This window comes from Muntiacus reevesi, chromosome 5, assembly GCF_963930625.1.
Source record: "Muntiacus reevesi chromosome 5, mMunRee1.1, whole genome shotgun sequence".
Taxonomy (NCBI): Eukaryota; Metazoa; Chordata; class Mammalia; order Artiodactyla; family Cervidae; genus Muntiacus; species Muntiacus reevesi.
In genome coordinates this window covers 100143701-100159576 of record NC_089253.1, presented here as the reverse complement: position 1 = coordinate 100159576, position 15876 = coordinate 100143701, and the positions used below count along the sequence as shown (strand labels likewise).

Here is a 15876-nt window from a genome sequence, read left to right as displayed (position 1 = left end):
GGACGCCCTCAAGCAACAATAGATGTCAAGGAGATTTTCCTCTCTTCATATGTATACAAATTAGGCTATCGTTTAGTCTCTAAGTGTAGTTTTTCCTTAGTCCCAAATATCTTGTTCTGTGCTTTCCTTTATGAAAGAAATCAAAGAGGACACAAACAGATGGAGAAACATACCGTGTTCAGGGATTGTAAGAATCAATATTGTCAAAATGGCCATACTAGCCAAAGCAATCTATAGATTCAGTGCAATCCCTATTAAGCTACCAACTGTATTTTTCACAGAACTAGAACAAATAATTTCATAATTTGTATGGAAATACAAAAAACCTCAAATAGCCAAAGTAATCTTGAGAAAGAAGAATGGAACTGGAGGAATCAACCTGCCTGACTTCAGACTATACTACAAAGTCACAGTCATCAAGACAATATGATACTGGCACAAAGACAGAAATATAGATCAATGGAACAGAATAGAAAGCCCAGAGATAAATCCTCGAACCTATGGACACCTTATCTTTGACAAAGGAGGCAAGGATATACAATGGAAAAAAGACAACCTCTTCAACAAGTGGTGCTGGGAAAACTGGTCAACCACTTGTAAAAGAATGAAACTAGAACACTTTCTAACACCATACACAAAAATAAACTCAAAATGGATTAAAGATCTAAATGTAAGACCAGAAACTATAAAACTCCTAGAGGAGAACATAGGCAAAACAGTCTCCAACGTAAATCACAGCAGGATCCTCTATGACCTTTATGTCATTTAAAAATATCTTAACCAACTAGATTTTATGTCGTGAAAACATCTAATTATTTGGATTTTTATTTCTTGCATTTAAAAATAGTTTGTGCAAATGGCATTCACTTTTAGGGGTATCTGCTGCCTTTTCCCAAGGCTGTTAACTGTGGAAGCTGAGGTTGGAGACTGCAGTGGGTCTCATGATGCTCTATTCCCATAGTTTTAAGGTCCGAAAGTGAAAGTCATTCATCTTTGTCCAACTCTTTGCAACCCCATGGACTAAACAGTCCATGGAATTCTCCAGGCCAGAATACTGGAGTAGGTAGACTTTCCTTCTCCAAGGGATCTTCCCAACCCTGGGATCGAACTCAGGTCTCCTGCACTGCAGGCAGATTTTTTACCAGTAAAGCCACAAGACCCTAAGTGAGTGTCTAAAAGGTTTCCACCTGAAAATATTGCAGTCAGCTTTCAGGCTCCTGGTATCCACTACCCAGTGCAACATAAATTGAGCACAACAGTGAATGGAAATGGGTGGGCTAGTGGTTGGGTTTCTTCCTCCTTGGTCCTTATGAGATGCTTGTTTTGGTGCCCATAGGGGCGGAGCTATGGCTTTTTCCTCACTGAGCCCAGAGTGAAACTGCAAAACTGAGGCTATTCCACAACTCTCAGAGCAGAGATTTCCACTTTGAGTTCGTTCCTCTGAAGAGTGGGGAGAAAGATGAAGGCATGTTCATGCTTACCTGAGAAAGATGCCTTCTTCTCTGCAAGTTTATACAGGATTCCTTTAGGAGCAAACGCTGAATGAGTGTTCAGAACCCCCTGAGACTCCTGAACCTGGTAGGGAAGAGCCTACTAACTGATGAGGCCTTGGCCATTTCTGGCTCTGGAGTATCTGCTCATCGAGCTCTTCCCCCTACTCTGCATGCAAGCATTCTATGGAAGGCACAGAAAAACCTTAAAGGTCTTGGTTCAAGCCTGGCCGTTTGTCCTCCTGCCTCTGGGGGGCCTGATGCAGACACCTCATCTGGTAACGTTACAAACAGTGCTCGAGGGACTTGGTATCCTGCTCACACAGAAGGATCGTCCAAGGTGAGTCATTTGCAGGTAACCTGGTAGGATGTGGGCAATCCTGACGAGACAGGTGACAGTAGGAGAGTAAATGACACATGGATGGACCAGTGGCTTCTGATGATGGGGGGAAGAAACACAGACTTGGTCATTGCTGAGTTTACTTTGCTGAATGCATTCCAGCAGTGCAGGTGTGCCTAAGATGCAAGGAAATGTGAAAGTACATGCCCCAGCCTCCTCTCAGAGATGCCTAAGGTCATCCTTAGAGTAAAAAGTTAGGGAAAATGGCAAGGGAAAGAAAATGGAGGGATGTGAGGCAGAGAGGGAAGAAGAGGGCAAGGAAGAAGGTGATGTCAGGAATGTGAAGTGAAAGCTGAGGTGCAAAGTCAGAGTGTTGCCTAATTTTGTGTGGATCTAAAAACCATAGCTGCCAATCTGCTGATTTCCCACAGGAAGTGCAAACTGCAAGTGCTGGATGTAAGGAATACTGGCCAGGACTTCTGGAGAATGTGGTCTGGATCCAGTGTTCATGTGTCCTCAAGCTCATCAATGGCACCAACTGCTGAGGATGGGCCAAGGATCGAGAAGCCCTTGGTTCCCTTCGAGGTGTTCACAGAACTTCACCTCAAGGAAAGAACCATGAGTGAATTCCTCACTTACCTCCTAAAGTGGGTAGAGCAGAGAGACCATTTCTTACACCTGTGCTGTAAGAAGCTGAAAATGGTTTCATTTCCCATGGATAATATTATGAAGGCCCTGAGCATGGTGCAACTGGACTGTATCCACTGTAACCCAGGAGTTACATGTGAATTGCACCTGGCATCTGTCCACTCTGGCCATGATTGCTCCTCTCCTGGGCCAGATGAGCAATGTGCAGAAACTGTTTGTCTCCCACACCCACCTGCCTGATCCTGAGGAGTGGAATGAGCAGCACATTGTCAAGATTACTTCTCAGTTCCTGAGGCTGCACCACCTCCAGGATCTCCATCTGGAATCACCCTTGTACCTTGAAGGCTGCCTGGACCAGATGCTCAGGTGAGTGTGGAGCACTGACCAGCAAATAGAGGGAAAAAACTGGAGGTAGTGACAGATTTCCTCTTCCTTGGATCTAAAATCACTTCAGGTGGTGACTACAGTCATGAAATCAGAAGATGTTTGCTTCTTGGCAGGAAAGTTATGACAAACCTAGACAGTGTTTTAAAAGCAGAAGCATTCCTCTGCCCACAGAGGTCCACATACTCAAGGCTATGGTCTTCCCAGTGGTCAAGTACGATTGTGAGAGCTGGACCGTAAAGAAGGCAGAACACCAAGCATTGATGCATTTGAACTGTGGTGCTGGAGAAGACTCCTGAGAGTCCCTTGGAAAGCAAGGAAATCAAGCCAGTCAATCTTAATGAAAATCAATCCTGAATATTTGTTGGAAGGACTGATGCTGAAATTGAAACTCCAATATTTTGGTCATCTGATGCGTACAGCTGACTCATTGGAAAAGTCCCTGATGATGGGAAAGACTGAGGGCAGAAGGAGAAGAGGGTTTCAGAGGATGAAATGGCTGGATGGCATCACTGACTCAATGAACATAAACTTGGGCAAACTTCAGGATATGGTGAGGGACAGAGAAGCCTGGCATGTTGCAGTACGTGGTATCACAAAGAGTGATCAAATGAACAACAATAGCTTAGGTGACTTGAAAATAATTAAGGGAATGGAGCATTGAACATGGAAAATTCCATCAGTCATGAGCATTTGTAAACAGAAGCTCCATGCTCACTGGTTTTGTTACCACAATGAGCCTAATTCCCCATCTATAAAGGTCGTTTTTTTCTCCATGTGTGTATGCTAAGTCACTCAGTCATGTCCAGTTCTTTGCGATCCTATGGACTGTAGCCCATCAGGTTTCCCTTTCCATGGAATTTTCCAGGCAAGAATACTGGAGTTGGTAGCCATGCACTCCTCCAGGAGATTGTCCAGACCCAGGAAAAAAACCCCTGTCTTTTACATCTCCTGGATTGGCAGGCCAATTTTTTACCACTAGCACCACCTGGGAAGCCTCAGATAAGGTAATTAATATATGGGAAATGCATGACTCTGGAGATGATGGTAATAGAGTATGGATAAAAGGGATCGTAAAAATTGGTAGATGGTTTACAGACAAAGCAGGGATGCAAGTGAACCCGTGCAGAGTGGCATCCTCAGTGGATGTTGTGGGATTTGTCCAGGTTGTTCCTCTATGCATGTTACCCAAAACCCTCACCTGCCTGAGAGGGGTGCCCAGGGCCAAAGCATGTGTGACGGAAGAAGGGACTAGAAGCATTTTAAATGTATATCTTACTGTTAAATTTCAGTGATACCCACCCTCAATTGAAACAAGGTATCAGGCTCTCCTCTGCACTTGTCCTAGTGCTCATTATCTTCATTGATCCTCAAACAGAAGTGGAGGAAGTTTCTCTCTGCTTCCCTAATGAGGAGAATTTTCAAGACTCTATGTACTTGACCCAGTCACACAGAAGGATAAATGATTCTGGCTACAATAAGACTGGCCATTCTGGGTTTCAATCCTTATCAGATCATCATACCAAACCTGGGCTTGGGCAGATCACTTGTCTCTCACCTTGCGGTCAGCTTTCACCTCAAGTTTCTAAGACCTAATTTCTCTTTTTCTCCCCAGGTGCCTGATGAACCCCTTGGACAACCTGTCAATAACTCACTGCCTCCGTACAGATTCAGACTTGACCCATCTGTCCCAGAGCCCAAACATCAGTCAGCTAAAGAGCCTGAATCTGAGTGGGGTCACCATGACCTACTCTAGTCCTGATCTCCTCCCAGCTCTGCTGGAGAAAGTTTCAGCCACCCTCCAGGAGCTGTACTTAGAGCAATCTGGGATCAGGGACTCCCACCTCGAGGCCATCCTACCTGCCCTGAGCCACTGCTTCAGCATGCGTGGGAACCTCCTCTCCATGCCCATCATGGAGAAGATGCTGCAAAATACGTCTGAGCTGCCCAGTTTAGGTCGAGAGCTGTACCCTGACCCTCAAGAGGGTTTCAGCTCGCAGGGGATCCTCCAACCTGGGAGACTTGCCCAATGTTGGACTGAACTGCTTGAGATTCTGAAGGACTTAGGATGCCCCAGGACCATCTGGATTTGCTTCACCCCCTGTCCACACTTTGGAGATAACACATTCTATCATCCTGAGTCCATCATATATGGCGGTAACATTCCAGGCTAGTTGGGTGCATCAATCCCAAGCTCTCTACTGAGCACTTGGAAACTGAAATCTTGGACAAGATATATCGTGAATGGAAAACAGACATATGATTTCAGGCATCTACTCAATGTAAATGTGAAAAGGAAAGGTGATCCTACAGGGGAGCATGATTGCAGGGGGAATGTAGTCTCCTGGTAATGCAATGCTTGTGGACATGTGTCCTGTAGAATCAGAAATAGGAAGCTAAATTTATTTAGGTGAATTCGAACTTGAGATTCACATGTTGCAATTGTCCCTGGATTGCTGTTGTTCAGTCGCCCAGTCGTGTCCAACTCTTTGACCCCATGGACTGCAGAATGCAGGGCCTCCCTGACCCTCACCATCACCTAAAGTTTGCCCAAGTTCATGTTCACTGCATCAGTGATGCCATCCAGCCATCTCATCCTCTGATGCCTTCTTCTGCCCTCAATCTTTCCCAGCACCAGGGACTTTTCCAATGAGTCAGTTGTTCACATCAAATGATCAAAATAGTGGAGTTTCAGCTTCAGCATCAGTTCTTCCAGTGAATATTCAGGATTGATCCCCCATAAGATTGACTGATTTGACCTCCTTGTTGTCCAAGTGACTTTCAGGAGTCTTCTCTAGCACCACAGCTCTAAGCCATCAATTCTTTGGTGTTCTGCCTTCTTTACAGTCTGGCTTTCACAATCATACATGACCACTGGAAAGACCATAGCCTTGACTATGTGAATTTTGTCAGCAGAGTAGTGTCTCTGCTTTTCAACACACTGTCTAGGTTTGTCATCATATATATATATATATAAGTGTGTGTGTGTGTGTGTGTGTGTGTGTGTGTATGTGTGTGTGTACATATATATATATATATATATATATATATATATATATATATATATATATATATATATATATATATAAATGTATGTATATGAGCTGACTGTGGCTCAGGTCATGAACTCCTTATTGCCAAATTCAGACTTAAATTGAAGAAAGTATGGAAAGCCACTAGACCATTAAGGTATGACCTAAATCAAATCTCTTATGATTATACAGTGGAAGTGAGGAATAGATTTAAGGGACTAGATCTGATAGACAGAGAGCCTGATGAACTATGGACGGAGGTTCATGACATTGTATAGGAGATGGGGATCAAGACCATCCCCATGGAAAAGAAATGCAAAAAGGCAAAATGGTTGTCTGAGGAGGACTTACAAATAGCTGTGAATAGAAGAGAAGTGAAAAGCAAAGGAGAAAACGAAAGATATTCCCATTTGAATGCAGAGTTCCAAAGAATAGCAAGGAGAGATAAGAAAGGCTTCCTCAGCAATCAATGCAAAGAAATAGAGGAAAACAACAGAATGGGAAAGACTAGAGATCTTTTTAAGAAAATTAGAATTACAAGGGAACATTTCATGCAAAGATGGGTTCTATAAAGGACAGAAATTGTATGGACCTAACAGAAGCAGAAGATATTAAGAACAGGTGGCCTGTACAGAAGGACTGTACAAAAAAGATCTTCACGACCCAGATAATCACGACGGTGTGATCACTCACCTAGAGCCTGACATCCTGAAATGTGAAGTCAAGTGGTCCTTAGGAAGAATCACGATGAACAAAGCTAGTGGAGGTAATGGAATTCCAGTTGAGCTATTTCAAATCCTGAAAGATGATGCTGTGTAAATGCTGCACTCAATATGCCAGCAAATTTGGAAAACTCAGCAGTGGTCACAGGACTGGAAAAGGACAGTTTTTGTTCCAATCTCAAAGAATGGCAATCCCAAAGAATGCTCAAACTACCGAACAATTGCACTCATCTCACACGCTAGTAAAGCAATGCTCAAAATTCTCCAAGCCGGGTTTCAGCAATACGTGAACTGTGAACTTCCAGATGTTCAAGCTGCCTTTTAGAAAAGGCAGAGGAACCAGAGACCAAATTGCCAACCTTCGTTGGATCATCAAAAAAGTAAGAGAGTTCCAGAAAAACATCTATTTCTGCTTTATTGACTATGCCAAAGCCTTTGACTATGTGGATCACAATAAACTGTGGAAAATTCTGAAAGAGATGGGAATACCAGACCACATGACCCACTTCTTGAGAAACCTACATGCAGGTCAGGAAGCAAGAGTTAGAACTGGACATGGACCAACAGACTGGTTCCAAATAGGAAAAGGAGTATGTCAAGGCTGTATCTTGTCATCCTGCTTATTTAACTTATATGCAGAGTACATCATAAGAAACGCTGGGTTGGAAGAAGCACAAGCTGGAATCAAGATTGCTGGGAGAAATATCAATAACCTCAGATATGCAGATGATACCACCCTTATGGCAGAACATGAAGAACTAAAAGGCCTCTTGATGAAATTGAAAGAGGAGAGTGAAAAAATTGGCTTAAAGCTCAACATTCAGAAAACTAAGATCATGGCATCTGGTCCCATCACTTCATGGCAAATAGATGGGGAAACAGTGGAAGTAGTGTCAGACTTTATTTTTGGGGGCTCCAAAATCACTGCAGATGGTGGTTGCAGCCATGAAATTAAAAGACGCTTACTCCTTGGAAGGAAAGGTATGACCAACCTGGATAGCGTGTTAAAAAGCAGAGACATTACTTTACCAACAAAGGTCCATGTAGTCAAGGCTATGGTTTTTCCAGTGGTCATGTATGGATGTGAGAGTTGGACTGTGAAGAAAGCTGAGTGCCGATAAATTGATGCTTTTGAACTGTGGTGTTGAAAAAGACTCTTGAGAGTCCCTTGGACTGCAAGATCCAGCCAGTCCATCCTAAAGGAGATCAGCCCTGGGTGTTCATTGGAAGAACTGATGCTGAAGCTGAAACTCCAATACTTTGGCCACCTCATGCGAAGTGTTGACTCACTGGAAAAGACCCTGATGTTGGGAGGGATTGGGGGCAGGAGAAGAAGGGGACGACAGAGGATGAGATGGCTGGATGGCATCACCGACTCGATGGACATGAGTTTGAGTAAACTCTGGGAGTTGGTGATCGAGAGGCAGGACTGGCGTGCTGCGATTCACGGGGTCGCAAAGAGTCGGCTACGACTGAGTGACTGAACTGAACTGAACTGATATATATATACATACACACACACACACTCATACTTGGAAATCGGCTAATGGGATTATGGTTCCACATCTCAAGCCCCTGGACAATGGCTGGGGCTATCTGCCTTCTGGGAAGGAGCTGGAAGATAACTTCTGATAGCAATTGCCATGATGATGACAAGCTTGTGTGTGACTGACTCATGTTTAATTCTCTCCCTGGATCCGAGTTCCTCAGGAGTCCACAGCACCACCCCAGTGACTCTCAGACTTGGAAATGCCCCATATTTCAGGCCTGGTCACCTCCCCCTCTGCTCACATGCTTAGGTTTATTCTTTCAAATGAGTTTGCTAGTCTGATCTCATCTTCATGAAAGGTAACACCAACAAAGGTGACACTGTTCCTCTTGGCCACACCCTTTAGTTTCTAAACTTTACCCAGAGTAAAGTCTTTTAATCTCTCTCCAAGTCAGTGGAAAACAATATATTCATATTTTACGCTGTCTTCAGTCATTCACAGGGTTGCTGTAGGAACGCCCAGCTCTAGGTTGCCCTACCCCACCCTCACTTCTCACTGTGAGTTTGACCTGATCTCCATCAGAGAAGCCATGACTTAAAGCTGGAGGACCAACCGTATCCCCAGGAGACTGCCCTTGCTCCCTGAATAGGCTTCTGATATGCTATTATTCCAACATAACACTGGCGCAATAACTTGATACATGGAGAAGTTTAGTTTGCTTTTTGGGGGGACAGCAGCACTGTTCCTGTGAATCTGCTTTATTTCTAGGCCATTTGAATAGTTTTAATATGGCCAAAGAGACTTTCTCCCCCACAAATTCATCAAAAGATCATTTGAACGCTGAACAAACTCCACAAAACAACTTCTGATCCCTAGCAAAGGACATCAGACACCCAGAAAAGCAGCCCATTGTCTTCGAAAGAAGGTAGGACAAAATAAAAAGATAAAAAGAGAGACAATAGAGTTAGGGACAGAGATCTGTCCCTGGAAGGGAGTCTTAACAGAGGAAGTTTCCAAATACCAGGAAACCCTCTTGCTGGCGGGTCTGGGGGAAGTTTTCAAATCTCAGAGGGCAACCTAACTGGGAGGAAAAATGAATAAAACAGTCAGATTACATGCCTAAAAGCAACTCCCAGCAGAAAAGCACCCCAGACGCTCGCATCCGCCACCAGCAAGTGGAGGTTGAACGGAGAGGAGAGGTCGGCATTGCTTAGGGTAAGGACCGGGCCTGAATGCCCTGAGGGCAATCGGAGGGAGCTAATGCGAGATAGCAACTTAAATTGTTGCTATAGCAACAAGAGAGAGAGCAAGAAAGAGAGAATTAACTTGGGGAAAGCCCTAAACTTAGGCACTACCCGCCCGTTCCCAGAACGAAGGACTGAGCGAATACCAGAGAAGAGCTAGCCAGCTCTGGACCTGCCCATCCCCCACCGGAGGCAGGGGGAGGGGAAAGGGGCAAACTCGGCCTCAGAGACCGCATCCCTACCAAATGGCAAACAGGCTCCCATCTTCTAACTAAAGACTTCTTGAGATTCTGGATGGTCGACATCCACCGGGAGGGTCATGGCTAGAGCCCAGTTCCCCAGAACAGACACAAGGTGCACTGGACCGTCGCAAGCGGAAACCGAGGCTGGGACCACGGAGGGGATTAGGTGAGAGGAGAGAGAGTGCGCTCGTCAAGCTCCTGGCGGCCTGAGCCGCTCGGGTGGGGAAGGCACAAAAAGCAGGCCCAACTGAGTCTGTGTCTTTGTGGAGTACCCAAAAACCTGAATCTGAGCGGCTTAGGCCTGGAAAGTGCATGCAACCCAGGGCCCGCTCCCTGGAGAGCAGCCTGGAGCCTGAGCAGCGTAGACAGGGAAAGCACACGAGCCTGAACCAGGGCAAACCCAGTGTGGCCGGAACACTGCGAGTGCTCCCCACACAGGCCAGTGATGTTTGTCTGCAGCGCCCCTCCCTCCCCACAGCATGACTGAACAGTGAACCTAAACAAGAGACCACCTCCGCCCGCTTGTGTCAGGGGGGAAATTAGACACTGAAGAGACCTGCAAACAGAAGCCAAAGAAACAAAGGGAACCGCTTCAAAAGTGACAGGTGCAACAGGTTAAAATTCCTGTAGTCAACACCGACTACACCGGAAGGGGCCTATAGATAGCGAGAAGTGTAAGCTCGAACAAGGAGCTATCTGAAACTGAACTGAACCCACACTGCCCGCAACAGCTCCAGAGAAATTCCTAGATATATTTTTATTATTATTATTTTTTTAATTAAAATTTTTTTTCTCTTTCTTTTTTTTAAGTCCTCTATTACTCTTATATTACTCCTTAATTTTCATTTTTATAACCCACTATGACCTGGCAAAAAAAAAAAAAAAAAAAGGACCCAAATTTTAAAGCGAACTTCATATATATTTCTTAAATTTTTTGTGTTTTTGTGGTTTTTTAATATTGTATTTTTAAGAGTCTAACCTCTACTCTAGATTCTTAATCTTTGTTTTTCAGTATTTGATATCAATTTTGGACATTTAAGGATCCAAATTTCAGTACCCATTTTTACTCAGGAGTGTGATTACTGGTTTGATCACTCTCTCTCACTTTTGATTCTCCTTTTTCTCCCCCAGATCACCTCTATTTCCTCTCTCTCCGTCTCTTCTCAATCCAATTCTGTGAATCTCTATGGGTGTTCTGAGCTGTGGAGAACACTTAGGGAACAGAGTACAACCTAGATCTTTCTCTCCTCTCTTGAATCCCCCTTTTTCTCCTCCTGCACACCTCTATCTCCTTCCTCCCTCTCCTCTTCTTCAAGTAACTCTGTGAACCTCTCTGGGTGTCCATCACTGTGGAGAATCCTTTCACCATTAACCTAGAAGTTTTATTATCAGTGCTGTATGGAGGGAGAAGTCTTGAGTCTACTAAAAGAATAAGACTGAAATCCAGAGGCAAGAGGCTTAAGCCCAAATCCTGAGAACACCAGAGAACTCCTGACTACAGGGAACAATTAATAAGAGATCATCCAAAAGCCTCCATACCTACACTGAAACCAACCACCACCCAAGAGCCAGTAAGTTCCAGAGCAAGACATACCATGCAAATTCTCCAGCAATGCAGGAACCTAGCCCTGAGCATCAATATACAGGCTGCCCTAAGCCACACCAAACCCATAGACCCATCTCAAAACTCACTACTGGACACTCCATTACACTCCTGAGAGAAGAAATCCAACTCCACCCAGCAGAACACCTACACAAGCTTCTCTAACCAGCAAACCTTGACAAGCCAATCATCCAACCCCACCCACTGGGAGAACCTACACAATAAAAAGGAACCACAGACTACCAGAATACAAAAAGGCCACCCCAAACCCAGCAATCTAAATAAGATGAAAAGGCAGAGAAATACCCAACAGATAAAGGAACACGAAAAATGCCCAAAAGCCAAACAAAAGAGGAGGAGATAGGGAATCTACCTGAAAAAATTTAGAATAATAATAAAAAATTATTCAAAATCTTGAAAACAAAATGGAGTTACAGGTAAATAACCTGGAGACAAGGATTGAGAAGATGCAAGAAATGTTTAACAAGGACCTAGAAGAAATAAAAAAATAATAAAAATGAACAATGCAATAAATGAGATCAAAAACACTCTGGAGGGAACCAAGAGTAGAATAACGGAGGCAGAAGATAGGATAAGTGAGGCAGAAGATAAAATGGTGGAAATAAATGAAGCAGAGAGGAAAAAAGAAAAAAAGAATTAAAAGAAATGAGGACAACCTCAGGGACCTCTGGGACAATGTGAAATGCCCCAACATTCGAATCATAGGAGTTCCAGAAGAAGAAGACAAAAAGAAAGGCCATGAGAAGATCCTTAAGGAGATAATAGCTGAAAACTTCCCCAAAATGGGGAAGGAAATAGCCACCCAAGTCCAAGAGACCCAGAGAGTCCCAAACAGGATAAACCCAAGGTGAAATGCCCCAAGACACATATTAGTCAAATTAACAAAGATCAAACACAAAGAACAAATATTAAAAGCAGCAAGGGAAAAACAACAAATAACACACAAGGGGATTCCCATAAGGATAACAGCTGATCTTTCAATAGAAACTCTTCAGGCCAGAAGGGAATGGCAGGACATACTTAAAGTAATGAAAGCGAATAACCTACAACCCAGATTACTGTACCCAGCAAGGATCTCATTGAGATGTGAAGGAGAATTTAAAAGCTTTACAGACAAGCAAAAGCTGAGAGAATTCAGCACCACCAAATCAGCTCTTCAACAAATGCTAAAGGACCTTCTCTAGACAGGAAACACAGAAAGGTTGTATGAACGTGAACACAAAACAACAAACCAAATGGCAACAGGACCATTCTTATCAATAATTACCTTAAATGTAAGTGGGTTGAATGCCCCAACCAAAAGACAAAGACTGGCTGAATGGATACAAAAATAAGACCCCTATATATGCTGTCTACAAGAGACCCACATCAAAGCAAGGGACACATACAGACTGAAAGTGAAAGGCTGGAAAAAAATATTTCACGCAAACGGAGACCAAAAGAAAGCAGGAGTCGCAATACTTATATCAGATATAATAGACTTCAAGATAAAAGTTGGGGAAAGAGACAAAGGAGGACACTACATTATGATCAAAGGACCAATCCAAGAAGAAGATATAACAATTATAAATAGATATGCACCCAACATAGGAGCACTGCAATATGTAAGGCAAATGCTAACAAGAATGAAAGGGGAAATTAACAATAACACAATAATAATGGGAGACTTTAATACCCCACTCACACTTATGGACAGATCAACTAAACAGAAAATTGACAAGGAAACACAACCTTTAAATGACACAATGGTCCAGCTAGACCTAATTGATATCTATAGGACATTTCACCCCAAAACAGTCAATTTCACCTTTTTCTCAAGTGCACACGGAACCTTCTCCAGAATAGATCACATCCTGGGCCATAAATCTAGCCTTGGGAAATTAAAAAAAATTGAAATCATTCCAGTCATCTTTTCTGACCACAGTGTAGTAAGATTAGATCTCAATTACAGGAAGAAAAACTATTAAAAATTCCAACATATAGAGGCTAAATAACACACTTCTGAATAACCAACAAATCATAGAAGAAATCAAAAAAGAAGTGAAAATATGCATAGAAACAAATGAAAATGAGAACACAACAACTCAAAACCTATGGGACACTGTAAAAGCAGTGCTAAGGGGAAGGTTCATAGCAATACAGGCTTACCTCAAGAAACAAGAAAAAAGTCAAATAGATAACCTAACTCTACACTTAAAGCAGCTAGAGAAGGAAGAAATGAATAATACCAGGGTTAGTAGAAGGAAAGAAATCATAAAAATTAAAGCAGAAATAAATGCAAAAGAAACTAAAGAGACCATAGCAAAAATCGACAAAGCTAAAAGTTGGTTTTTTGAAAAAACAAACAAAATTGACAAACTGTTAGCCAGACTCATCAAGAAACAAAGGGTGAAGAACCAAATCAACAAAATTAGAAATGAAAATGAAGAGACCACAACAGACAACTCTGAAATACAAAGGATCATAAGAGACTACTACCAGCAGCTCTATGCCAATAAAATGGACAATTTGGAAGAAATGGACAAATTCTTAGAAAAGTATAACTTTCCAAAACTGAACCAGGAAGAAATAGAAGATCTTAACAGACCCATCACAAGCACGGAAATCGAAACTGTAATAAAAAAAATCTTCCAGCAAAAAAAGTCCAGGACCAGATGGCTTCACAGCTGAATTCTACCAAAAATTTAGAGAGGAGCTAACACCTATCTTACTCAAACTCTTCCAGAAAATTGCAGGAGAAGGCAAACTTCCAAACTCATTCTATGAGGCCACCATCACCCTAATACCAAAACCCAACAAGGATGTCACAAAACAAGAAAACTACATTCCATTATCACTGACGAACATAGATGCAAAAATCCTTAACAAAATTCTAGCAAACAGAATCCAACAACATATTTAAAAAATCATACATCATGACCAAGTGGGCTTTATCCCAGGAATGCAAGTATTCTTTAATATCTGCAAATCAATCAATGTAATACACCACATTAACAAATTGGAAGATAAAAACCATATGATTATCTCAATAGATGCAGAGAAAGCCTTTGACAAAATTCAACACTCAATTATGATTAAAACTCTCCAGAAAGCAGGAACAGAAGGAACATACCTCAACATAATAAAAGCTATATATGAAAAACCCACAGCAAGCATCACCCTCAATGGTAAAAAATTGAAAGCATTTCCTCTGAAATCAGGAACAAGACAAGGATGCCCACTCTCACCACTGCTATTCAACATAGTGTTGGAAGTTTTGGCCACAGCAATCAGAGCAGAAAAAGAAGTAAAAGGAATCCAGATAGGAAGAGAAGAAGTGAAACTCTCACTGTTTGCAGATGACATGATCCTCTACTTAGAATACCCTAAAGACTCTTCCAGAAAATTACTAGAGCTAAACAATGAATATAGTAAAGTTGCAGGATATAAAATTAACACACAGAAATTCCTTGCATTCCTATATACTAACAATGAGAAAACAGAAAGAGAAATTAAGGAAACGATACCATTCACCATTGCAACAAAAAGAATAAAATACTTAGGAGTATATCTACCTAAAGAAAGAAAAAACCTATACATAGAAAACTATAAAACACTGATGAAAGAAATCAAAGAGGACACAAACAGATGGAGAAACATACAGTGTTCATGGATTGGAAGAATCAATATTGTCAAAATATCTATTTTACCCAAAGCAATCGATAGATTCAATCCAACCCCTATCATGCTACCAACTGTAGTTTTCACAGAACTAGAACAAATAAATTCACAGTTTATATGGAAATACAAAAAACCTCGAATAGTCAAAGCAATCTTGAGAAAGAAGAATGGCACTGGAGGAATTAACCTGCCTGACTTCAGACTCGACTACAAAGCCACAGTCATCAAGACAGTATGGTACTGGCACAAAGACAGAAATATAGATCAGTGGAACAGAATAGAAAGCCCAGAGATAAATCCACGAACCTATGGACATCTTATCTTTGACAAAGGAGGCAAGAATATACAATGGAAAAAAGACAATCTCTTTAACAAGTGGTGCTGGGAAAACTGGTCAACCACTTGTAAAAGAATGAAACTAGAACACTTTCTAACACCACACACAAAAATAAACTCACAATGGATTAAAGATCTAAAGGTAAGACCAGAAACTATAAAACTCCTAGAGGAGAACATAGGCAAAACACTCCCCGACATAAATCACAGCAAGATCTTCTATGACCCACCTCCCAGAATATTGGAAATAAAAGCAAAAATAAACAAATGGGACCTAATGAAACGTAAAAGCTTTTGCACAACAAAGGAAACTATAAGTAAGGTGAAAAGACAGCCCTCAGATTGGGAGAAAATAATAGCAAATGAGGAAACAGACAAACCATTAATCTCAAAAATATACAAGCAATTCCTGAAGCTCAATTCCAGAAAAATAAATGAGCCAATTAAAAAATGGGCCAAAGAACTAAACAGACATTTCTCCAAAGAAGACATACAGATGGCTAAAAAACACATGAAAAGATGCTCAACATCACTCATCATCAGAGAAATGCAAATCAAAACCACAATGAGTTACCATTACACGCCAGTCAGGATGGCTGCTATCCAAAAGTCTACAAGCAATAAATGTTGGAGAGAGTGTTGAGAAAAGGGAACCCTCTTACAC

At 42.1% G+C, this 15876-nt stretch overlaps 1 pseudogene; it reads left to right on the top strand.

Moving 5' to 3' along the window:
* The first annotated feature begins 1542 nt into the window (after positions 1–1542).
* On the top strand, positions 1543–5036 carry LOC136169385 (melanoma antigen preferentially expressed in tumors-like; annotated as a pseudogene).
* Positions 5037–15876: the final 10840 nt, after the last annotated feature.